The 26,568-nt window shown below is 51.1% G+C and overlaps 1 protein-coding gene across 2 annotated transcripts in view; it reads left to right on the top strand.

The window, feature by feature from the left end:
• The window catches only part of uex (metal transporter uex), a 674,542-nt gene that overhangs the window by 328,118 nt on the left and 319,856 nt on the right, over positions 1-26,568 (top strand). The gene's annotated exons all lie outside the window — the stretch shown is intronic.

The raw sequence follows: 26,568 nt of genomic DNA on the forward strand, positions 1-26,568 counted from the left end.
TCACACTCACTCACACTCTCTCACACTCTCTCACACTCACACTCTCACACTCACACTCTCACACTCACTCTCACACTCTCTCACACTCACACTCTCACACTCACACTCACACTCTCACACTCACTCTCACACTCTCACACTCACACTCTCACACTCTCTCACACTCACACTCTCTCACACTCACACTCTCACACTCTCTCTCACACTCACACTCTCACACTCACACTCTCTCTCACACTCACACTCTCTCTCACACTCACACTCTCTCTCACACTCACACTCTCACACTCACACTCACACTCTCTCTCACACTCACACTCTCACACTCACTCTCTCACACTCACACTCACACTCTCACACTCACACTCTCTCTCACACTCACACTCTCACACTCACTCTCTCACACTCACACTCACACTCTCACACTCACACTCTCTCTCACACTCACACTCTCTCTCACACTCACACACACTCACACTCTCTCACACTAACACTCTCACACTCTCTCTCACACTCACACTCACACTCTCTCACACTCTCTCTCACACTCTCTCTCACACTCACACTCACACTCTCTCTCACACTCACACTCTCTCTCACACTCTCACACTCACACTCTCTCTCACACTCACTCTCTCTCTCACACTCTCTCTCACACTCACACTCACACTCTCACACTCACACTCTCTCACACTCACTCTCTCTCACACTCACACTCTCTCACACTCACACTCTCTCTCTCACTCACACTCACACACTCACTCACACTCACACTCACACACTCTCTCACACTCTCTCTCACACTCACACTCTCTCACACTCACACTCTCTCTCACACTCACACTCTCTCTCACACTCACACTCTCTCTCACACTCACACTCTCTCTCACACTCACACTCTCTCACACTCTCACATTCACACTCTCACTCTCTCACATTCACACTCTCACTCTCTCACATTCACACTCTCACTCTCTCACACTCACACTCTCACTCTCTCACTCTCTCTCACACTCACTCTCTCACACTCTCACTCTCACACTCACTCTCTCACTCTCTCTCACACTCACTCTCTCACACTCTCACTCTCACATTCACACTCTCACTCTCTCTCACACTCACATTCTCACTCTCTCACACTCACATTCTCACTCTCTCTCACACTCACATTCTCACTCTCTCTCACACTCACATTCTCACACTCTCTCACACTCACATTCTCACTCTCTCTCACACTCACATTCTCACTCTCTCTCACACTCACTCTCACTCTCACTCTCACACTCTCACTCTCACACTCTCTCTCACACTCACACTCTCACTCTCTCACACTCACTCTCTCTCACACTCACACTCACTCTCACTCTCTCTCACTCACACTCTCTCACACTCACACTCTCTCACACTCACACTCTCACTCTCTCTCACACTCTCACTCTCTCTCACACTCACATCCTCACTCTCACTCTCTCTCACATTCACACTCTCTCTCACACTCTCTCTCACACTCACTCTCACTCTTTCTCTCTCACACTCTTTCTCTCTCACACTCTTTCTCTCTCACACTCTTTCTCTCTCACTCTTTCTCTCTCTCACTCTTTCTCTCTCACACTCTTTCTCTCTCACACTCTTTCTCTCACACTTTTTTCTCTCACACTTTTTTCTCTCACACTCTTTCTCTCTCACACTCTTTCTCTCTCACACTCTTTCTCTCTCACACTCTTTCTCTCTCACACTCTTTCTCTCTCACACTCTTTCTCTCTCACACTCTTTCTCTCTCACACTCTTTCTCTCTCACACTCTCTCTCACACTCTTTCTCTCTCACACTCTTTCTCTCTCACACTCTCTCACTCACTCTCACTTTCTCACACTCTTTCTCTCTCGCACTCTCTCACTCTCACACACTCTCACTCTCACACACTCTCACACTCACGCACAATCTCACTCTCACACTCTCTCACACTCGGGCACAATGTCACTCTCACACTCTCTCACACATTCTCACACACATTCTCACACACTCACACACACTCTCACACGGACAGAGAGAAAGATCTAGGAGTTGATATCTCGCCAAACCTGTCTCCTGAAGCCCACATAAAAAGAATAACGTCTGCGGCATATGCGAGGCTGGCTAACATCAGAACAGCGTTCAGGAACCTGTGTAAGGAATCATTCAGAATCTTGTACACCGCATTTGTAAGACCAATCCTGGAGTATGCGGCCCCAGCATGGAGCCCGTACCTTGTCAAGCACAAGACGAAGCTGGAAAAAGTCCAAAGGTATGCCACTAGACTAGTCCCAGAACTAAGAGGCATGAGTTACGAGGAAAGGCTGTGAGAAATGCACCTTACGACACTAGAAGACACAAAAGTAAGGGGAGACATGATCACTACCTACAAAATCCTCGGGAATTGACAGAGTAGACAAGGATAAACTATTCAACACTGGTGGGACGCGAACGAATTTCGCGAACGAACTTGTAGGATTTCTGGTCAATAGTAGTTCATTCATTATGATGTGCTGCCCGAAATCTTAGCGAAGTATCCAAAATTTGGGTACTTCGTAGGTAATGCATGCACATGACGGTAAAGCTGCCGCCCAGTTGGGTGGGTGTGGAGCACATGACGGTAAAGCTGCCGCCCAGTTTGGTGGGTGTGGAGCACATGACTGTAAAGCTGCCGCCCAGTTGGGTGAGTGTGGAGCACATGACTGTAAAGCTGCCGCCCAGTTGGGTGGGTGTGGAGCACATGACTGTAAAGCTGCCGCCCAGTTGGGTGGGTGTGGAGCAAGCCTAGTAACTGTGTGACTCACCATAGATGTAAAGTGCCTTGTATAGTGACTGTTGTGAGCCTCTTGTTGAATCACTTGACAAAAGATTATTGATGTGTGTATTTGTGTAGGTGATTGAATGTGTGTTATATATATATATATATATATATATATATATATATATATATATATATATTAGTATATATTAGTATATTTTGGTAGCAGTCTTTCATGTAGACATATATTATTAAATATGACCGAAAAAGTAAGATTAATAATTCTAACACGAATTTTCTCAATCTTTCGTACATTTCTTTTCACTGTTGGAGGTAATTAAAAAATCAATTCTCCAAAATTCATTTTTATTTCTAGTCTGACGCGACACTTGAGCGCGTTTCGTAAAACTTATTACATTTTCAAAGACTTTAGTTAACATATACACAACTGAATAGAACTTACTGAATAGAATAGAACATCTCCGATTTTGTTTATATCTACATTTGAGTGAGGTGGATGGGGTGAGGTGGTATTTAATAAGGTATTAATTTCATCAACACAAGCCAGAACATGAAACAATGGGTATTGAATAGAAGTGATTGTAGAAAGCCTATTGGTCCATATTTCTTGATGCTTCTATATTGGAGCGGAGTCTTGAGGTGGGTAGAATATAGTTGTGCATTAATTGGCTGTTGATTGCTGGTGTTGACTTCTTGATGTGTAATGCCTCGCAAACGTCAAGCCGCCTGCTATCGCTGTATCTATCGATGATTTCTGTGTTGTTTACTAGGATTTCTCTGGCGATGGTTTGGTTGTGGGAAGAGATTATATGTTCCTTAATGGAGCCCTGTTGCTTATGCATCGTTAAACGCCTAGAAAGAGATGTTGTTGTCTTGCCTATATACTGGGTTTTTTGGAGCTTACAGTCCCCAAGAGGGCATTTGAAGGCATAGACGACGTTAGTCTCTTTTAAAGCGTTCTGTTTTGTGTCTGGAGAGTTTCTCATGAGTAGGCTGGCCGTTTTTCTGGTTTTATAGTAAATCGTCAGTTGTATCCTCTGATTTTTGTCTGTAGGGATAACGTTTCTATTAACAATATCTTTCAGGACCCTTTCCTCCGTTTTATGAGCTGTGGAAAAGAAGTTCCTGTAAAATAGTCTAATAGGGGGTATAGGTGTTGTGTTGGTTGTCTCTTCAGAGGTTGCATGGCGTTTCACTTTCCTTCTTATGATGTCTTCGACGAAACCATTGGAGAAGCCGTTGTTGACTAGGACCTGCCTTACCCTACAGAGTTCTTCGTCGACTTGCTTCCATTCTGAGCTGTGGCTGAGAGCACGGTCGACATATGCGTTAACAACACTCCTCTTGTACCTATCTGGGCAGTCGCTTTTGGCATTTAGGCACATTCCTATGTTCGTTTCCTTAGTGTAGACTGCAGTGTGGAAACCTCCGTTCTTTTCCATGACTGTTACATCTAGAAAGGACAGCTTCCCATCCTTTTCCATCTCGTAAGTGAAACGCAGCACGGAACTCCGCTCAAATGCCTCCTTCAACTCCTGCAGATGTCTGACATCAGGTACCTGTGTAAAAATGTCGTCAACATACCTGCAGTATATGGCCGGTTTCATGTTCATGTCGACTAAGACTTTTTGCTCGATGGTACCCATGTAGAAGTTTGCAAACAAGACACCTAGGGGAGAACCCATGGCGACCCCATCTACTTGCTTATACATGTGCCCATCCGGGCTCAAGAAGGGTGCCTCTTTAGTACAAGCTTGGAGTAGTTTCCTTAGGATATTTTCTGGTATGTCAAGAGGAGTACAGGCTGGATCACGATACACTCTGTCGGCTATCATCCCGATTGTCTCGTCCACTGGTACGTTAGTGAACAGCGATTCCACGTCCAACGAGGCTCTTATTCCTGTGGCCCGTGTGCCCTGCAGTAAGTCAACAAATTCCTTTGGCGACTTCAGGCTGAAGGCGCAAGGGACATAAGGAGTCAGCAGGCCTTATTAAATACCACCTCACCCCATCCACCTCACTCAAATGTAGATATAAACAAAATCGGAGATGTTCTATTCTATTCAGTAAGTTCTATTCAGTTGTGTATATGTTAACTAAAGTCTTTGAAAATGTAATAAGTTTTACGAAACGCGCTCAAGTGTCGCGTCAGACTAGAAATAAAAATGAATTTTGGAGAATTGATTTTTGAATTACCTCCAACAGTGAAAAGAAATGTACGAAAGGTTGAGAAAATTCGTGTTAGAATTATTAATCTTACTTTTTCGGTCATATTTAATAATAATAATATATATATATATATATATATATATATATATATATATATATATATATATATATATATATATATATATATATAGTGTCGTACCTAGTAGCCAGAACGCACTTCTATGCCTACTATGCAAGGCCCGATTTGCCTAATAAGCCAAGTTTTCATGAATTGTTTTTCGACTACCTAACCTACCTAACTTTTTCGGCTACCTAACCTAACCTATAAAGATAGGTTAGGTTAGGTTAGGTAGGGTTGGTTAGGTTCGGTCATATATCTACGTTAATTTTAACTCCAATAAAAAAAAAATTGACCTCATACGTAATGAAATGGATAGCTTTATCATTTCATAAGAAAAAAATTTGAGGAAATATATTACTTCAGGAAAACTTGGCTTATTAGGCAAATCGGGCCTTGCAAAGTAGGCATAGAAGTGCGTTCTGGCTACTAGGTACGACATATATATATATATGTATATGTGTACATGTATATATAACATTAATAATTGTGTAACTAGCGTCAAAAGATTGTTATTTACTTAGCTAAACGAACTAGAGGGTTCAGTTCCTGAACCAATTATGTGCCTCTGTAATCCTTTACACCACCGCCCACGGGAAGGGTATGGGGTGCATAGTAAAGAAAGAAGAGAAGGAATCATGTTCTGGGGGGTGGGGGGGGGGGCCAGCTGCGGGAGTACTGGGTGCAAGAGGCAACTTGTCCTCTTACAAGGAACGTCGTATTTCGCTCGTATGCGTTACATAAGGCCAAAAATTGTCGTACTAGAAAATGGAAGCGGCTGGCGAAAGTTATGTACTGTCTTGTTTTCTGTTTTGGGTCCTCTGGTAGGTTAGGAGAGGGCATTTTATAGCTGCTGCTGCTAATATCAACTGGGAATCCGAATTAGGGAAGAGGGGACATCAACCTAGCAGTGCAATCTTTTCTTCAAAAAACTCTCAGCCCTTATAACACCCATTCTCCTATGCTAACGAAACAAGTCACAACAAAAAGACTTAACAATCCTTGATTTACAAAGGGGATACTTAAATCCGTTAATAAAAAACATGACCTTGAGAAGAAGTATAGGTTAGGAATCGTCTCCAAAGAATTTTCAAAGAATTACTCATCATTGATATCTAAAATAATAAGAAGAGCCAAAATTAAATACTACGAAGATAAATTTATCCACACAAAGGGCAACATTAAGAAAACATGGAGCACAATTTCACAAATATTGGGATCAAAGACGATTTTAAATAACAAACCAATACTCGTGTCCAGTAACGAAGGTCAGCTTTCAGCCTCTGACACTGCTTTTGAATTCAATAGGTTCTTCTCTTCCATTGGGTCTTCCCTTGCAAATGATATTCCATTTTCCAGTACTAATGTTCAGGACTATCTTAAAGGTAACTATCCACAGTCTCTGTACCTAATGTCTACTAATTCCACTGATGTTACTGACATCCTTTCCCTTAAAACCAAGCCTAGTGCCCTTGAGGAGATACTAACTCTTAATTTACAGATACGCCTCCAGATCTTTAGTCCCTGCTATTGCATTGCTCTTCAAGTCACTTGAAATCCAAACCTTTCCAGATACTCTAAAAAAAGCGAGAGTATCCCCTTTCCACAAATGTGGTGATCTCACAGATGTTAACAACTACAGACCTATATCAATTCTGTCAAACTTGTCAAAAATATTTGAAAAACTAATCTACAAGCAGCTTTACTCTTATCTAGCCAAACACAATATACTTAGCTCTTGCCAATATGGCTTCAGACCCAAAAAAAGCACTAACGATGCACTTAATAGTATGATTAACTTGATTCATGCAGCTCTTGATAAAAATGAGTTCCCTGTTGGGTTATTTGTGGACCTGCGTAAGGCTTTTGACACTGTCAACCACCAAAACCTTCTTCTTAAATAACAGCATTATAGAGTCAGAGGTCACTCCCTGCAGTACATTAAGTCTTTCCTTACTGAGAGGCTCCAGTATGTTTGTGAATAATTCAATTTCTCCCACCCTACCCATCAACATTGGTGTTCCTCAGGGCAGCATACTTGGCTCTCTCCTCTTTCTCATCTACATTTAATGACCTTCCAAATGCCTCTCAACATCTCAAACCAATTATATTTGCTGACGACACGACCTTCATTTACTCCAGTCCTGACCCTCTTGCTCTAAATGCCACAGTGAATACTGAGCTAAATAAAGTCCATCTTTGGCAAACTGCCAACAAACTCACCCTCAATATTGAGAAAACTTTCTATATTTTGTTTGGCAATAAATCCTCAAATCAAATAAATCTCAGGATAAACAATACCCAAATTTGTAAGAAAGTAGATGCCAAATTCCTTGGCATTCTCATTGACCCCAAGCTGAATTTCCAGGGACACATTCTAAATGTATCAAAAAAAGAAAGATCAGATATTATGTACCTCGCCCTGCCCTGGTGACGCTCTATTACTCCCTCATCTATCCTTATCTCAACTATGGTATATGTGCTTGGGGTTCTACTACCCAAAATCATTTACGTCCTCTAATTACTCAACACAAAGCTGCTATTAGGACAATCTCTAACTCTGGCCCCAGACATCATTCGGTACCCCTACTCAAATCTCTGAATATGTTAGTCACTGCACATCCTCTCACGTGTATTATATATATATATATAAAACGCTGAACTGTAATGTCAGTCCTGACCTTAACAGCTTCCTAGAAGGTTGTAACAGATCCCATGAGCACCACACCAGAAACAAATACCTATTTGATATTCCAAGTGTACGACTTAGTCAAACTAGAAATGCTTTACAAATCAAGGGACACAGAATGACCTTCCCAATTATGTTAAAGACTGTACCTCTCCCAACCAGTTTAAGATAAAAACAAAGTACTACCTAATTAACTCCATGTAACCTACCTCACCCCCAAAATGTCAACCCATGTCTGCTATTTTAAACAATGCTGTTTGTTGACCAAATTGTATTTTTACTATTTTTTCTACCTTGTTCCCCCCCCTTTTTTTTTTTTTTTTTAATTTTCTCAACACAATTTATACTTTAATCTCAATTAGTATTAAGTTTTAGTCTTAGTGTTTATCCTGCCCGAAACGCTTTGTGTAATAGTGGCTTTAGGCATTGTATGTACTAGCTCTATCTATAAATCCATCAACTTTTGTATCTTACCTTGTATGTATGTACTTTACCTGAATAAATATTTGTATTTGACACTTTAAATTGACAGTTTCTTGACGTTGGGAAACCTTAGGAGGACAGCCTGGTGGAGGACCGTGGCGGGGATGGGGGGGGGGGGTGATGGAGGACCGTGGCGGGGATGGGGGGGGGTGATGGAGGACCGTGGCGGGGATGGGGGGGGGGGGGTGATGGAGGACCGTGGCGGGGATGGGGGGGGGGTGATGGAGGACCGTGGCGGGGATGGGGGGGGGGGGTGATGGAGGACCGTGGCGGGGATGGGGGGGGGGTGATGGAGGACCGTGGCGGGGATGGGGGGGGGGGGTGATGGAGGACCGTGGCGGGGATGGGGGGGGGGGTGATGGAGGACCGTGGCGGGGATGGGGGGGGGTGATGGAGGACCGTGGCGGGGATGGGGGGGGGTGATGGAGGACCGTGGCGGGGATGGGGGGGGGGGGTGATGGAGGACCGTGGCGGGGATGGGGGGGGGGTGATGGAGGACCGTGGCGGGGATGGGGGGGGGGGTGATGGAGGACCGTGGCGGGGATGGGGGGGGGGGTGATGGAGGACCGTGGCGGGGATGGGGGGGGGTGATGGAGGACCGTGGCGGGGATGGGGGGGGGGTGATGGAGGACCGTGGCGGGGATGGGGGGGGGGGGTGATGGAGGACCGTGGCGGGGATGGGGGGGGGTGATGGAGGACCGTGGCGGGGATGGGGGGGGGTGATGGAGGACCGTGGCGGGGATGGGGGGGGTGATGGAGGACCGTGGCGGGGATGGGGGGGGGGGTGATGGAGGACCGTGGCGGGGATGGGGGGGGGGTGATGGAGGACCGTGGCGGGGATGGGGGGGGGGTGATGGAGGACCGTGGCGGGGATGGGGGGGGGGTGATGGAGGACCGTGGCGGGGATGGGGGGGGGTGATGGAGGACCGTGGCGGGGATGGGGGGGGGGTGATGGAGGACCGTGGCGGGGATGGGGGGGGTGATGGAGGACCGTGGCGGGGATGGGGGGGGGGTGATGGAGGACCGTGGCGGGGATGGGGGGGGGGTGATGGAGGACCGTGGCGGGGATGGGGGGGGGGTGATGGAGGACCGTGGCGGGGATGGGGGGGTGATGGAGGACCGTGGCGGGGATGGGGGGGGGGGTGATGGAGGACCGTGGCGGGGATGGGGGGGGGGGGTGATGGAGGACCGTGGCGGGGATGGGGGGGTGATGGAGGACCGTGGCGGGGATGGGGGGGTGATGGAGGACCGTGGCGGGGATGGGGGGGGGGTGATGGAGGACCGTGGCGGGGATGGGGGGGGGGTGATGGAGGACCGTGGCGGGGATGGGGGGGGGGTGATGGAGGACCGTGGCGGGGATGGGGGGGGGGTGATGGAGGACCGTGGCGGGGATGGGGGGGGGGTGATGGAGGACCGTGGCGGGGATGGGGGGGGGTGATGGAGGACCGTGGCGGGGATGGGGGGGGGTGATGGAGGACCGTGGCGGGGATGGGGGGGGGGTGATGGAGGACCGTGGCGGGGATGGGGGGGGGTGATGGAGGACCGTGGCGGGGATGGGGGGGGGGTGATGGAGGACCGTGGCGGGGATGGGGGGGGTGATGGAGGACCGTGGCGGGGATGGGGGGGGGGTGATGGAGGACCGTGGCGGGGATGGGGGGGAGGTGATGGAGGACCGTGGCGGGGATGGGGGGGGGGGTGATGGAGGACCGTGGCGGGGATGGGGGGGGGGTGATGGAGGACCGTGGCGGGGATGGGGGGGGGTGATGGAGGACGGTAATGTGGGAAAAATGTGACGTTGATGGTGGCGGGGGGGGGGGGGGGAGGGAGCCCCATCAGCTGGTGGGAGCCAATGTTTACATCACTCTCACGCCTGGAGTTGGTGGCCGGCGTAGAGGGCTTACATCACTACCTTCATGCTGGAGCCCTCGCTCCACGCACACCTACAAATACACACAAGTACCCAAGCTTTAAGGGAGAGGGGGGGGGAGCGGGGGTTGAGACCACTGGCTATCATCAATCGTCATGAGTTCTCGCTCCAAGAACTGCATCTCCATCCCAGCAAATATGAGTACAGGTACATACTCACAAGGACCAGGACTCGTCAAACATTAACGCACCCACTACGGGAACACTCAGTACGCCCAACACACACTGTACGCCCTGCACGTGCTGTGCGACCAACACACACTGTACGCCCTGCACGTGCTGTGCGACCAACACACACTGTACGCCCTGCACGTGCTGTGCGACCAACACACACTGTACGCTGGGTGCCAGGGACGCGCTGTATTTTTTTTTTCGACGGGTGGGGGGGGTGGGGGGTGTAAAGAGGATGGAGAGGCACAGTTGATTAGAAAGTTTGGAAATAGGAAATAGTGAGAGTTATGAAAGCAGGCGGGCTGTCCGCCTTGCTGACACGATGTGTGGGTGTTGGCAGCTAAGCTAAGCTGGCTCCCTCTTGTCAGGGAGCTGTGAGTGTGTGAGAGGTTCTTCACAGGTGTTTCACCATGTATGGATGTCCATAGATGAATACTGTGTAGCATTCATATATACACACTCCGATGCTTCCACACATGTTGTTCTGTTTAAGGCTCTTTGTTTTATTATTATTGATTATTTTTAATTAATTTATTTGTTATTTATAAAAAGTGGAGGAGTTTCTGATCAATATTTCATTTAGGAATTATATATTGTGGAGCAGGGTTTTATCCGGTAGACACAAGCTCTTGGGCCACCAGCTGTGGGAGCGGGGCGTCTCATCTTGGGCCACCAGCTGTGGGAGCGGGGCGTCTCATCTTGGGCCACCAGCTGTGGGAGCGGGGCGTCTCATCTTGGGCCACCAGCTGTGGGAGCGGGGCGTCTCATCTTGGGCCACCAGCTGTGGGGGCGGGGCGTCTCATCTTGGGCCACCAGCTGTGGGGGCGGGGCGTCTCATCTTGGGCCACCAGCTGTGGGGGCGGGGCGTCTCATCTTGGGCCACCAGCTGTGGGGGCGGGGCGTCTCATCTTGGGCCACCAGCTGTGGGGGCGGGGCGTCTCATCTTGCGCCACCAGCTGTGGGGGCGGGGCGTCTCATCTTGGGCCACCAGCTTTGGGGGCGGGGCGTCTCATCTTGGGCCACCAGCTTTGGGGGCGGGGCGTCTCATCTTGGGCCACCAGCTGTGGGAGCGGGGCGTCTCATCTTGGGCCACCAGCTTTGGGGGCGGGGCGTCTCATCTTGGGCCACCAGCTGTGGGAGCGGGGCGTCTCATCTTGGGCCACCAGCTGTGGGAGCGGGGCGTCTCATCTTGGGCCACCAGCTGTGGGAGCGGGGCGTCTCATCTTGGGCCACCAGCTGTGGGAGCGGGGCGTCTCATCTTGGGCCACCAGCTGTGGGAGCGGGGCGTCTCATCTTGGGCCACCAGCTGTGGGAGCGGGGCGTCTCATCTTGGGCCACCAGCTGTGGGAGCGGGACGTCTCATCTTGGAGTAGTCTCTAACATTTCGATAGTGATCCACACCCCTGATAGTGTGGCAGCCAATCCCTGTGGTAGCCCTAACTTCGATATCATGTAATTTAGGCCTGTGTGCCAGATTTCGTCAAAGACTTCGAAACATCCGAGTCCACTCACAGAATGAGTGGCGCTGCCCAATAAACTCGCCCCTCGGGGCAAAATTAAAAAAAAAAAAAAATCTGAGGCACACTATTACATTGATCTTTTTTACATTGAGGATAATATGCTGGTAGATCAGGGCGTTGCAATATATATACCTGAAGCACTGTAATGAGTCAGCCTCTACATCTTTATAGTACATCCCATTTGGTTGCCACTTTACCTGGATTGTACCTGGAGGGGGTTCTGGGAGTTCTTCTTATCCGCATGCCCGGCCCGGGTACAACAGGCTGTTACTTTTTGTCTTTCTGTATGGCTTGTTTGGGTACTTGAATTCCTGTCCTGTCCCCGTGTTCGTGTGCCATTCGTTGTGTCCTGTCGTGTCCCCGTGTTCGTGTGCCATTCGTTGTATCCTGTCGTGTCCCCGTGTTCGTGTGCCATTCGTTGTCTCCTGTCGTGTCCCCGTGTTCGTGTGCCATTCGTTGTCTCCTGTCGTGTCCCCGTGTTCGTGTGCCATTCGTTGTCTCCTGTCGTGTCCCCGTGTTCGTGTGCCATTCGTTGTGCCCTGTCGTGTCCCCGTGTTCGTGTGTCATTCGTTGTGTCCTGTCGTGTCCCCGTGTTCGTGTGTCATTCGTTGTGTCCTGTCGTGTCCCCGTGTTCGTGTGCCATTCGTTGTGCCCTGTCGTGTCCCCGTGTTCGTGTGCCATTCGTTGTGCCCTGTCGTGTCCCCGTGTTCGTGTGCCATTCGTTGTGCCCTGTCGTGTCCCCGTGTTCGTGTGCCATTCGTTGTCTCCTGTCGTGTCCCCGTGTTCGTGTGCCATTCGTTGTGCCCTGTCGTGTCCCCGTGTTCGTGTGCCATTCGTTGTCTCCTGTCGTGTCCCCGTGTTCGTGTGCCATTCGTTGTCTCCTATCGTGTCCCCGTGTTCGTGTCTCACACACATTCACAATATGTCTGACGACACAGTCAACTCCTCCGAGAGTATTTGTAGACTCGTGTCGCGTCTTAACATTTTTTTTTTCCAGGGAAGTGAAGTCGAAAGGAAAATTAATTCCTTTAATTTTCCAAATAATTCTTACTTCTCGATTTTGGGACTAGACTAATGGCATTGTTTGTGGATTTTCTCCAGCTTTGTGTCCCTGAAGACAAGTGACCAGCACATGCGTGCCATGTTGTAAGATTAGTCCTACATGTGGTATACTTAATGGCCCAGTGTTCAGGTTTCTGAAGGCAGTTTTTATGTTGGTGTGTCTGCCGCTATTTATATCATATTGGTGTGGGCTCCAGGAGACAGGCTCGGTGTGGTAGTACTCCCTAGTCCCTTCTCTCTGTTCCATGAAGGATTTTATCTCTAATTTGGTATCGTGTATCTGGTCTACTGCTTCCTAAACCTACTTTCATTACTTGACATTTACTTGCGTTACACTCTAGTAGCCATTTGTTGGCCCATTTTTTTTTCAGATTGTCCAGGTCATGTTGAAGCCTCTTGCTGGCTTCCTCTCTTTTAATCGTCCTCATAATTTTTGCATCATAACAAATATTGAGAGGAATGAGTCTATTGCCTCTGGAAGATCATTTACATGTAACAAACACGATAGGTCCATGAACTGAACCTTGTGGAACACCCCTCGTGACATCTCGCCACTCTCAGACCTCATCCCTCAGTGACTCGCTGCCTTCTGTTGCTTAGGTACTCCCTTATCCACTGGAGCACCTTCCTTGTCACTCCTACCGGCATCTTCAACTTGTGCTCTACTCTCTTACAGGGTACTGCGGCCAAAGGCTTCAGAAAAAAATATGGTCAGCCCTTCTCTTGTCTAATTGTTGTCGCGTGGTAATAGAACTCTATTAAACCTGTGAGGCAAGATTTACACCCCCCCCCCCCCGAACCCATGTTGGTGAAGGGTTGGGCACTACTCTCCGCGTGTGTGTGTGTGTGTGTGTGTGTGTGTGTGTGTGTGTGTGTGTGTGTGTGTGTGTGTGTGTGTACACTTGCCTAGTTGTGCTTGCGGGGGTTAAACTGCGGCTCTTTGGTCTCCCTTGTGTGTGTTGGGGGAGGTGGGGGGGAGGGGGGTTATGTGGTTGTCATGGGAGTCGAGGTGTGTGGATATGATGACTGATGCTCTCACACGTGTAGTGCGTGTTACGTGAGGGGTTGTGTTACGGTGGCACGTGTCGTGGGTGTTACGTGAGGGGTTGTGTTACGGTGGCACGTGTAGTGGGTGTTACATGAGGGGTTGTGTTATGGTGGCACGTGTCGTGGGTGTTACGTGAGGGGTTGTGTTACGGTGGCACGTGTCGTGGGTGTTACGTGAGGGGTTGTTACGGTGGCACGTGTCGTGGGTGTTAATGACTCTCAGGGGAGACACTCACCAGATACAACGGTAACCTGAATCATAATTAACCTGTTCTCAGTCTTCCATCATGAAATGTCTTCTGTGTTCTTCATGACAAGATTTGGATAGTCCCATGGGACTTGGTTATGTTTACATAGTCCCATGGGACTTGGTTATGTTTACATAGTCCCATGGGACTTGGTTATGTTTACATAGTCCCATGGGACTTGGTTATGTTTACATAGTCCCATGGGACTTGGTTATGTTTACATAGTCCCATGGGACTTGGTTATGTTTACATAGTCCCATGGGACTTGGTTATGTTTACATAGTCCCATGGGACTTGGTTATGTTTACATAGTCCCATGGGACTTGGTTATGTTTACATAGTCCCATGGGACTTGGTTATGTTTACATAGTCCCATGGGACTTGGTTATGTTTACATAGTCCCATGGGACTTGGTTATGTTTACATAGTCCCATGGGACTTGGTTATGTTTACATAGTCCCATGGGACTTGGTTATGTTTACATAGTCCCATGGGACTTGGTTATGTTTACATAGTCCCATGGGACTTGGTTATGTTTACATAGTCCCATGGGACTTGGTTATGTTTACATAGTCCCATGGGACTTGGTTATGTTTACATAGTCCCATGGGACTTGGTTATGTTTGGAGAGAAGGTAAGATAACGGTGGAACCATGTGTCCGGCCAAAGCCTTCACACAAGCTTAGTTAAGACACACGACGTGCCTGCAGCCGCTAAACTTTCTCTACTTCCTGAAGCAACTTTAACCTAACATAACCGATCCATTCCTAATCTTGACCAGTAATCTACATTAGTCCACATAAAACTAAGTCTTCGGCGAATTATCTATTTCTCGTATTCACTCCTTTAATGGCTTGTATTAGCAAAACATGAAATGAGAACTATATGTTGATACCTTACCAATTGTATAACCACAGCCCAGGCCAACATGGCTTTAGAGCGGGAAGATCATGCCTCTCACAGCTACTTGATCACTACGACAAAATAACTGAGGCATTAGAAGAAAAACAGAATGCAGATGTGATATACACGGACATCGCAAAGGCATTCGATAAATGTGACCATGGAGTGATAGCACACAAAATGAGGTCAGTGGGAATAACCGGTAAAGTAGGATGGTGGATATTCAATGGTTTCTTGAATAGAACACAAGAGTAACAGTCAACCATATAAAATCGAGTCCAAGTGCAGTTAAAAGTTCTGTACCTCAAGGTACATTCCTTGCACCACTGCTTTTCCTTATTCTCAAATCAGATATAGAACAAAAATAAGTCACAGCTTCGTATCATCCTTTGCAGATGACACACAAATCAGCATGAAAATTACCTCTTGCTGAAGACATTACTAATATCTGCTTGAAGTTTTACAAAGTTTTCAACTGGGCAGCAGAAAATAACATGATGTTTAGCAGTGATAAATTCCAGTTACTCAGGTACGGTAAAAATGAGGACCTTAAACATGATACAAGATACAAAACTCAACCAAATCTGCCCATAGTAGGAAAGCATCGTGTTAAAGATTTTGGAATAATGAAGTCTGACGACCTAACGTTTAGGGAGCATAAAAAAACAAATACTGCGTTAGCCAAAAAAAATATAAGATGGGTTACGAGAACTTGTAATGGGACCATTGAACCATTGTGATGGGATCCAAGGATCCCATCACAATGGTTGTACTCCTCAAATCACTTGTGCTGTCCCGCTTTGAGTACTGCTTAGTGCTCACATCCCCCTTCAGAGCAGATGAGATTGCTGAAATAGAGGGAATACAGAGAACATATACGGCACGCATAGACGCGATAAAGCTCCTAAATTATTGGGATCGTCTCAAAGCTCTCCAAATGTATTCACTAGAAAGGAGACGAGAGAGATACCAAATAATATACACATGGAAAATACTGGAGGGGACAGGTCCCAAATCTACACAGTAAAATAACAACATACTGGAGTGAACGATATGGAAGAAAATGCAGAATAGAACCAGTGAAGAGCAGAGGTTCCATAGGCACAATCAGAGAACACTGTATAAACATGAGAGGTCCACGGTTGTTCAACGTCCTCCCAGCAAGCATATCTGTTCAGCGTCCTCCCATAAGAAATATTGCTGGAAGAACCGTGGACATCTTGAAGAGAAAACTAGATAATTTTCTTCAAGAAGTGACGGACCAACCGGGCTGTGGTGGGTATGTGGCCCTGTGGGCCGCTCCAAGCAACAGCCTGGTGGACCTGGTGGCCCCGGGCCGGGCTTGGAGTAGAAAAACTCACAAAACCCCATCCAGGTACAATCCAGGTATTTTGAATGCTGGAAACAGAGGTGTTTTATAAGATTAACTATGATGACGTTATCAGTTGTTCAAAACTCTAGTTTTCTAAACACAACAGTCTTGGCTCATTGTTAGAAAAGATGAATTGCTAAAAAAAAGCAGTTTTTAAGAAATGTTTGATTTATTGTGACAGTTTGATTTTTGAACAGTTTTCTATGACGATTATAAATGTATATAGTTAATAAGTTTAACAATTAGGTGATATAGATAGTCATTAGCAATATAAATGTGGAAAGGCGTTGTATTAGAGTGTGGTAGTTGTGTGATGGCGGGAGACGCCCGAGCCCCGCCTGGCATACTGAACACCTCTCCTTGGCCACACAACTACTTCCTCTCACCTCATTGGTCAGTACCAGCGGCTTGTGTCCCCCCGCGGTCTTGGAGCAACACTCTCCTCACTAGGTGTCCACACTCCTCACTAGGTGTCCACACTCCTCACTAGGTGTCCACACTCCTCACTAGGTGTCCACACTCCTCACTAGGTGTCCACACTCCTCACTAGGTGTCCACACTCCTCACTAGGTGTCCACACTCCTCACTAGGTGTCCACACTCCTCACTAGGTGTCTCCACACTCCTCACTAGGTGTCTCCACACTCCTCACTAGGTGTCCACACCCCTCACTAGGTGTCTCCACACCCCTCACTAGGTGTCCACACCCCTCACTAGGTGTCCACACCCCTCACTAGGTGTCCACACCCCTCACTAGGTGTCCACACCCCTCACTAGGTGTCCACACCCCTCACTAGGTGTCTCCACACCCCTCACTAGGTGTCTCCACACCCCTCACTAGGTGTCTCCACACCCCTCACTAGGTGTCTCCACACTCCTCACTAGGTGTCTCCACACTCCTCACTAGGTGTCCACACTCCTCACTAGGTGTCCACACCCCTCACTAGGTGTCCACACCCCTCACTAGGTGTCCACACCCCTCACTAGGTGTCCACACCCCTCACTAGGTGTCCACACCCCTCACTAGGTGTCCACACCCCTCACTAGGTGTCCACACCCCTCACTAGGTGTCCACACCCCTCACTAGGTGTCCACACCCCTCACTAGGTGTCCACACCCCTCACTAGGTGTCCACACTCCTCACTAGGTGTCTCCACACCCCTCACTAGGTGTCTCCACACCCCTCACTAGGTGTCTCCACACCCCTCACTAGGTGTCTCCACACCCCTCACTAGGTGTCTCCACACCCCTCACTAGGTGTCTCCACACCCCTCACTAGGTGTCCACACCCCTCACTAGGTGTCCACACTCCTCACTAGGTGTCCACACTCCTCACTAGGTGTCCACACTCCTCACTAGGTGTCCACACCCCTCACTAGGTGTCCACACTCCTCACTAGGTGTCCACACTCCTCACTAGGTGTCTCCACACTCCTCACTAGGTGTCTCCACACTCCTCACTAGGTGTCTCCACACTCCTCACTAGGTGTCTCCACACTCCTCACTAGGTGTCTCCACACCCCTCACTAGGTGTCTCCACACCCCTCACTAGGTGTCCACACCCCTCACTAGGTGTCTCCACACCCCTCACTAGGTGTCTCCACACCCCTCACTAGGTGTCTCCACACCCCTCACTAGGTGTCTCCACACTCCTCACTAGGTGTCCACACTCCTCACTAGGTGTCCACACCCCTCACTAGGTGTCCACACCCCTCACTAGGTGTCCACACCCCTCACTAGGTGTCCACACCCCTCACTAGGTGTCCACACCCCTCACTAGGTGTCCACACCCCTCACTAGGTGTCCACACCCCTCACTAGGTGTCCACACCCCTCACTAGGTGTCCACACCCCTCACTAGGTGTCTCCACACTCCTCACTAGGTGTCCACACTCCTCACTAGGTGTCTCCACACTCCTCACTAGGTGTCTCCACACTCCTCACTAGGTGTCCACACTCCTCACTAGGTGTCCACACCCCTCACTAGGTGTCCACACCCCTCACTAGGTGTCTCCACACCCCTCACTAGGTGTCTCCACACCCCTCACTAGGTGTCTCCACACTCCTCACTAGGTGTCCACACCCCTCACTAGGTGTCCACACTCCTCACTAGGTGTCCACACTCCTCACTAGGTGTCCACACCCCTCACTAGGTGTCCACACCCCTCACTAGGTGTCCACACCCCTCACTAGGTGTCTCCACACTCCTCACTAGGTGTCTCCACACTCCTCACTAGGTGTCTCCACACTCCTCACTAGGTGTCTCCACACTCCTCACTAGGTGTCTCCACACTCCTCACTAGGTGTCCACACCCCTCACTAGGTGTCTCCACACTCCTCACTAGGTGTCTCCACACTCCTCACTAGGTGTCCACACCCCTCACTAGGTGTCTCCACACTCCTCACTAGGTGTCCACACCCCTCACTAGGTGTCCACACCCCTCACTAGGAGTCCACACCCCTCACTAGGTGTCCACACTCCTCACTAGGTGTCCACACTCCTCACTAGGTGTCCACACTCCTCACTAGGAGTCCACACCCCTCACTAGGTGTCCACACACACTGCTCCTCCCGCAAATGATTGTTAACAATTTACACAATTATCGTTTTGAAATGTAACTGTGGTTTAGCAGTTTGGGAGTTTGATAGGTGGCGCCGTAGTTGTTGAGGAGGTTAGTCCTGCCCTCTGGCGCGCCTGGCATAACTCCCGCCACCTGCCCTCCAACACGCCCTCCAACACGCCCTCCAACACGCCCTCCAACACGCCCTCAACACGCCCTCCAACACGCCCTCAACACGCCCTTCTCTTCATCTAGCGTGGTGGCCCGCATACTTTATTACCTTGAATGATTTGATGCTTCGTTCGTCCAGAGACGATTGGAATTTTAAATTCCAATCGTCGATATGCGAACGTTAGGTACTTGGTGTCACTCCACCCCTCCCTCGCTGTCCCTCCATCTCCACCCCTCCCTCGCTGCCCCTCCATCTCCACCCCTCCCTCGCTGCCCCTCCATCTCCACCCCCTCCCTCGCTGCCCCTCCATCTCCACCCCCTCCCTCGCTGGCCCTCCATCTCCACCCCCTCCCTCGCTGTCCCTCCATCTCCACCCCTCCCTCGCTGCCCCTCCATCTCCACCCCTCCCTCGCTGCCCCTCCATCTCCACCCCCTCCCTCGCTGCCCCTCCATCAACACCCCCTCCCTCGCTGGCCCTCCATCTCCACCCCCTCCCTCGCTGTCCCTCCATCTCCACCCCTCCCTCGCTGTCCCTCCATCTCCACCCCTCCCTCGCTGTCCCTCCATCTCCACCCCCTCCCTCGCTGTCCCTCCATCTCCACCCCCTCCCTCGCTGTCCCTCCATCTCCACCCCCTCCCTCGCTGTCCCTCCATCTCCACCCCTCCCTCGCTGTCCCTCCATCTCCACCCCCTCCCTCGCTGCCCCTCCATCTCCACCCCCTCCCTCGCTGTCCCTCCATCTCCACCCCCTCCCTCGCTGCCCCTCCATCTCCACCCCCTCCCTCGCTGTCCCTCCATCTCCACCACTCCCTCGCTGTCCCTCCATCTCCACCCCTCCCTCGCTGCCCCTCCATCTCCACCCCTCCCTCGCTGTCCCTCCATCTCCACCCCCTCCCTCGCTGCCCCTCCATCTCCACCACTCCCTCGCTGTCCCTCCATCTCCACCCCTCCCTCGCTGCCCCTCCATCTCCACCCCCTTCCTCGCTGTCCCTCCATCTCCACCACTCCCTCGCTGTCCCTCCATCTCCACCCCTCCCTCGCTGTCCCTCCATCTCCACCCCTCCCTCGCTGCCCCTCCATCTCCACCCCCTCCCTCGCTGCCCCTCCATCTCCACCACTCCCTCGCTGTCCCTCCATCTCCACCCCTCCCTCGCTGCCCCTCCATCTCCACCCCTCCCTCGCTGTCCCTCCATCTCCACCCCTCCCTCGCTGTCCCTCCATCTCCACCCCCTCCCTCGCTGTCCCTCCATCTCCACCCCCTCCCTCGCTGTCCCTCCATCTCCACCCCCTCCCTCGCTGTCCCTCCATCTCCACCCCCTCCCTCGCTGTCCCTCCATCTCCACCCCTCCCTCGCTGTCCCTCCATCTCCACCCCTCCCTCGCTGTCCCTCCATCTCCACCCCTCCCTCGCTGTCCCTCCATCTCCACCCCCTCCCTCGCTGTCCCTCCATCTCCACCCCTCCCTCGCTGTCCCTCCATCTCCACCCCCTCCCTCGCTGTCCCTCCATCTCCACCCCTCCCTCGCTGTCCCTCCATCTCCACCCCCTCCCTCGCTGTCCCTCCATCTCCACCCCCTCCCTCGCTGTCCCTCCATCTCCACCCCTCCCTCGCTGTCCCTCCATCTCCACCCCTCCCTCGCTGTCCCTCCATCTCCACCCCCTCCCTCGCTGTCCCTCCATCTCCACCCCTCCCTCGCTGTCCCTCCATCTCCACCCCCTCCCTCGCTGTCCCTCCATCTCCACCCCCTCCCTCGCTGCCCCTCCCTCGCTGTCCCTCCATCTCCACCCCTCCCTCGCTGTCCCTCCATCTCCACCCCCTCCCTCGCTGCCCCTCCATCTCCACCCCCTCCCTCGCTGCTCCTCCATCTCCACCCCTCCCTCGCTGTCCCTCCATCTCCACCCCCTCCCTCGCTGCCCCTCCATCTCCACCCCCTCCCTCGCTGCTCCTCCATCTCCACCCCTCCCTCGCTGTCCCTCCATCTCCACCCCCTCCCTCGCTGTCCCTCCATCTCCACCCCCTCCCTCGCTGCTCCTCCATCTCCACCCCCTCCCTCGCTGTCCCTCCATCTCCACCCCCTCCCTCGCTGCCCCTCCATCTCCACCCCCTCCCTCGCTGCCCCTCCATCTCCACCCCCTCCCTCGCTGCCCCTCCATCTCCACCCCCTCCCTCGCTGCTCCTCCATCTCCACCCCCTCCCTCGCTGCCCCTCCATCTCCACCCCCTCCCTCGCTGTCCCTCCATCTCCACCCCCTCCCTCGCTGCCCCTCCATCTCCACCCCCTCCCTCGCTGTCCCTCCATCTCCACCCCCTCCCTCGCTGTCCCTCCATCTCCACCCCCTCCCTCGCTGTCCCTCCATCTCCACCCCCTCCCTCGCTGCCCCTCCATCTCCACCCCCTCCCTCGCTGCCCCTCCATCTCTACCCCCTCCCTCGCTGCCCCTCCATCTCCACCCCCTCCCTCGCTGTCCCTCCATCTCCACCCCCTTCCTCGCTGTCCCTCCATCTCCACCCCTCCCTCGCTGTCCCTCCATCTCCACCCCCTCCCTCGCTGTCCCTCCATCTCCACCCCTCCCTCGCTGCCCCTCCATCTCCACCCCCTCCCTCGCTGTCCCTCCATCTCCACCCCTCCCTCGCTGTCCCTCCATCTCCACCCCCTCCCTCGCTGTCCCTCCATCTCCACCCCTCCCTCGCTGCCCCTCCATCTCCACCCCCTCCCTCGCTGCCCCTCCATCTCCACCCCTCCCTCGCTGTCCCTCCATCTCCACCCCTCCCTCGCTGTCCCTCCATCTCCACCCCTCCCTCGCTGTCCCTCCATCTCCACCCCTCCCTCGCTGTCCCTCCATCTCCACCCCTCCCTCGCTGCCCCTCCATCTCCACCCCTCCCTCGCTGCCCCTCCATCTCCACCCCCTCCCTCGCTGCTCCTCCATCTCCACCCCTCCCTCGCTGCCCCTCCATCTCCACCCCTCCCTCGCTGCCCCTCCATCTCCACCCCTCCCTCGCTGCCCCTCCATCTCCACCCCTCCCTCGCTGCCCCTCCATCTCCACCCCTCCCTCGCTGCCCCTCCATCTCCACCCCTCCCTCGCTGCCCCTCCATCTCCACCCCTCCCTCGCTGCCCCTCCATCTCCACCCCTCCCTCGCTGCCCCTCCATCTCCACCCCTCCCTCGCTGCCCCTCCATCTCCACGCCCTCCCTCGCTGCCCCTCCATCTCCACCCCTCCCTCGCTGCCCCTCCATCTCCACGCCTCCCTCGCTGCCCCTCCATCTCCACCCCTCCCTCGCTGCCCCTCCATCTCCACCCCTCCCTCGCTGCCCCTCCATCTCCACGCCTCCCTCGCTGCCCCTCCATCTCCACCCCTCCCTCGCTGCCCCTCCATCTCCACCCCTCCCTCGCTGCCCCTCCATCTCCACGCCTCCCTCGCTGCCCCTCCATCTCCACCCCCTCCCTCGCTGCTCCTCCATCTCCACCCCTCCCTCGCTGCCCCTCCATCTCCACCCCTCCCTCGCTGCCCCTCCATCTCCACCCCTCCCTCGCTGCCCCTCCATCTCCACCCCTCCCTCGCTGCCCCTCCATCTCCACCCCTCCCTCGCTGCCCCTCCATCTCCACCCCTCCCTCGCTGCCCCTCCATCTCCACCCCTCCCTCGCTGCCCCTCCATCTCCACCCCTCCCTCGCTGCCCCTCCATCTCCACGCCCTCCCTCGCTGCCCCTCCATCTCCACCCCTCCCTCGCTGCCCCTCCATCTCCACGCCTCCCTCGCTGCCCCTCCATCTCCACCCCTCCCTCGCTGCCCCTCCATCTCCACCCCTCCCTCGCTGCCCCTCCATCTCCACGCCTCCCTCGCTGCCCCTCCATCTCCACCCCCTCCCTCGCTGCTCCTCCATCTCCACCCCTCCCTCGCTGCCCCTCCATCTCCACCCCTCCCTCGCTGCTCCTCCATCTCCACCCCTCCCTCGCTGCCCCTCCATCTCCACCCCTCCCTCGCTGCCCCTCCATCTCCACCCCTCCCTCGCTGCCCCTCCATCTCCACCCCTCCCTCGCTGCCCCTCCATCTCCACGCCTCCCTGTAATGTTGTTGTTATAATAGTTTAGTTTAGTTCATTTATTATGCACCCCATACCCATCTTGTGGGCGGTAGTGGAAAGGGTTACAGAGGCACATAATGGGCTCAGGGACTGAACCCCACAATACATTTAGCTAAGCAAGTTACAATCTTTGAGCTAGATACAAAATTAAGTATAAGTCGTCACATCAACAATGGGTTCGAGATCGACCACAAGTACAGTTTCTAAGTTAAGCAACTGACATATGTGGAGAGCTAGTGTCACAATTGATATGTTTGTCCTGCACACCGCCCCCCATCCAATGGGCAGCGGTGGATAGGTTACAGTCACTCAGTTACTACCTACAGTTAGCAAACTGGGGATATTTGGCTAAAATTTCTGGTAGCAGATCATTTTGAATGAAATAGTGACACATCGCTGGAACATTGGTTATAGAATTCTCTGAATTCACGTATCTTTTCGCACTCCATCACATAGTGACGGAGGGTGTGCGAATAATTTTGTTGACACAGTTTACATTTGGTCAGGTCTACATCGGCAGATAATGAGAATTCCCAGAGATACTTGTAACCGAGTCTAAGCCGAGCAGTAGTAACATCTAGAAGTCTGCTGATTTTATTAGATGAAACAGATGTGTGGCTCCTCTTGCATGATAGTATGATAGATGGAATTACTGGTGTCCATTTCACTTTGCCTGAGATCGTCAAGATTCTGTTGAAGTTCTCGGTGTACTGCTGCTCTCAGATTGCTCATTGACAATCCCAGGTTATACTCAACGTCTCCTTTAAAGGCAGATTCTTTGGCTAACTTATCAGCTCTATCATGCATTCGGAGGCCAACATGAGATGGAGTCCAAAAGAAGTGGACCCTGTTACCATCATTAATAATTTTGTTGTATGAGTCTAGCTTCGGACACGAGCATATTACAGTTATGTCTTAAAGAGTTGAGAGCATTTAAGGATGATAAAGAATCACTTACAAATAATGTATCAAGTTTGGAGACTTGTACACATTTCAGTGCAAGGAGCAAGGCAAATAGTTCAGTCTGAAGGGTAGAGGCCCAGTTGTTTATACGGACTCCCCACTCAAAGTACAATCCATCGCCCATTGTCAGGACAACTGCACTTCCAGCTGCACCTGTGGTGCGGTGTAGGGAACCATCAGTGTATATGATTTGAGAGAGAGAGCGAGCGAGCTAGCTAGCTCTCTGGAGAGAGCATCAGTATGGCTTAAGGCGTTGAGCTTTGCCTCAAGACGAAGCTTGGGGTGATCTCTAATTTGTTTCTTGTGCGAAAAGGGAGGGATTAAAATTGGAAAGGGTGTAATCTCCCACGGTGCATGAGTGCCGTTGTTGTTTCTCTTGGTACAAATTATAAACCTGAAACATTTTGAGATCTTTCCCAGTTTGTTATCCATCTGGAAAAATGCTGACCTTCAATAAAGAAATTCTGGAGGGCTTCTGTGCAAGGGTTAGGGTCAGTTAGCCTAAGCATTTTTAAACCAATTTGACAGTTTATTTCAACAATACGATCAACACCGCTCGGAATATTAAGTTCCTTTCTCCTGTTAAGTATCTTTGTGGTACGAGGGCACGCAAGGATTATCCTCAAGGCTTCGTTCTGCAAGTTTTCAAGCCCTCCAAGCTTGCTTTCACACGAGAAGTGTTTTTTTTCTACCACAGACGTGGCCACACATTTACAATACTAACCAGCATATATACATTTTCTTCTGTCCTCCATGGACAGGATGAGAGGTTTGTTAAACATATAGTTCAGGGATTTATTGAACAATCAACCACAGAAGGTGATTGTGTAGTGCTTTAAAAATGCTAGGCTAAGCTACATATACGTAAATACATACACAGATTTACGTATGCCCTACATATAGTGTTCGATGTGTCCTTTACATAGTCATTAATGTGCATTTACAAAGGTAAAATATAGCAGAAGAGAAGTGTGGTAGATGGAGAGAGAAGTGTGTGGGCGGTGGAGCAGTGCGGGGTGGGGCTGGCCTAACCTGGTGAGGGGTGTTGCCACGCCTGCACCGCCCCCGCCCGGGTGTTGGCCTCGCCGCTATCTTCTCACCTTAACTCACCTCTGCCACATATTTTCCAGCACATTAATTCCCAGTTCCCAGTTCCCTCCAGGTCAGAAACTTGTCAGTCATATATTTAAGCCCATTTTAATAATTTTCCATCTATGAAGAATGCCGCCAGAATAAAAGTTAATAATTTGAAATACAAACTTTTAGATTAACTCCGTGTGAGGTTGTTGTGTATGATGACTTAGTGCTTTCTGCTGATACAGTAAGGTATCACAGTGAGGTAAGGTGATACAGTAAGGTATCACAGTGAGGTAAGGTGATACAGTAAGGTATCACAGTGAGGTAAGGTGATACAGTAAGGATACAGATACCTAAGGTAAACAAGGCCTTACCTCTGTGTGGCCTTGTTAACACCTTTATTGGCAATATATATATAACATTTGTGCCTTATAGAAGTAATTCGGTTGGGTATTATTAGAGTGAGGAGTCTGCTCATCTTCAATGCCAGATGAATAACATCTGCGGCATATGCGAGGCTGGCTAACATCAGAACAGCCTTCAGGAACCTGTGTAAGGAATCATTCAGAATCTTGTACACCACATGTAAGACCAATCCTGGAGTATGCGGCCCCAGCATGGAGCCCGTACCTTGTCAAGCACAAGACGAAGCTGGAAAAAGTTCACAGGTATGCCACTAGGCTAGTCCCAGAACTAAGAGGCACGAGTTACGAGGAAAGGCTGCGGGAAAAGCACCTCACGCTGTATCTAGCACTAACAAGAAAATTATTTCGAATGTCTTTTTATCTCATCTGAGTGCTAAGTTTCCACCTGTGCCCCCTTGGTCATGTAACACCTGTGTTAAATAGTCTATTTTTACTTACGTTCTCAACTCTTCTGGTCACTTTTTATGTGGTGATCATGTCTTCCCCTATCTTCTGTTTTTCAGTGTCGAGAGGTTTAATACCTTTAGCCTTTCCTCGTAACTTGTATCTCTCAGGTCTGGAACTAGTCTAGTGGCATACCTCGTACTTTTCTCCATCTTCGTCTTGTGTTTGACTACATACGGACTTCATGCTGGAGCCTCATTCTCCTAGATTGGTCTGACATACGTGGTATAAAAGGTTTTGAATTATTTCTTAAATTTCTAAAGATAGTTCTTATGTTGGCCATCCTAGCGTATGCTGCTGATATCCTTTTGACGTTAGCTTCAGGAGACGGGTTCGGTTTGTTATCAAC

The sequence above is a fragment of the Procambarus clarkii genome, chromosome 19 (assembly GCF_040958095.1).
Source record: "Procambarus clarkii isolate CNS0578487 chromosome 19, FALCON_Pclarkii_2.0, whole genome shotgun sequence".
NCBI classification, from domain to species: Eukaryota; Metazoa; Arthropoda; class Malacostraca; order Decapoda; family Cambaridae; genus Procambarus; species Procambarus clarkii.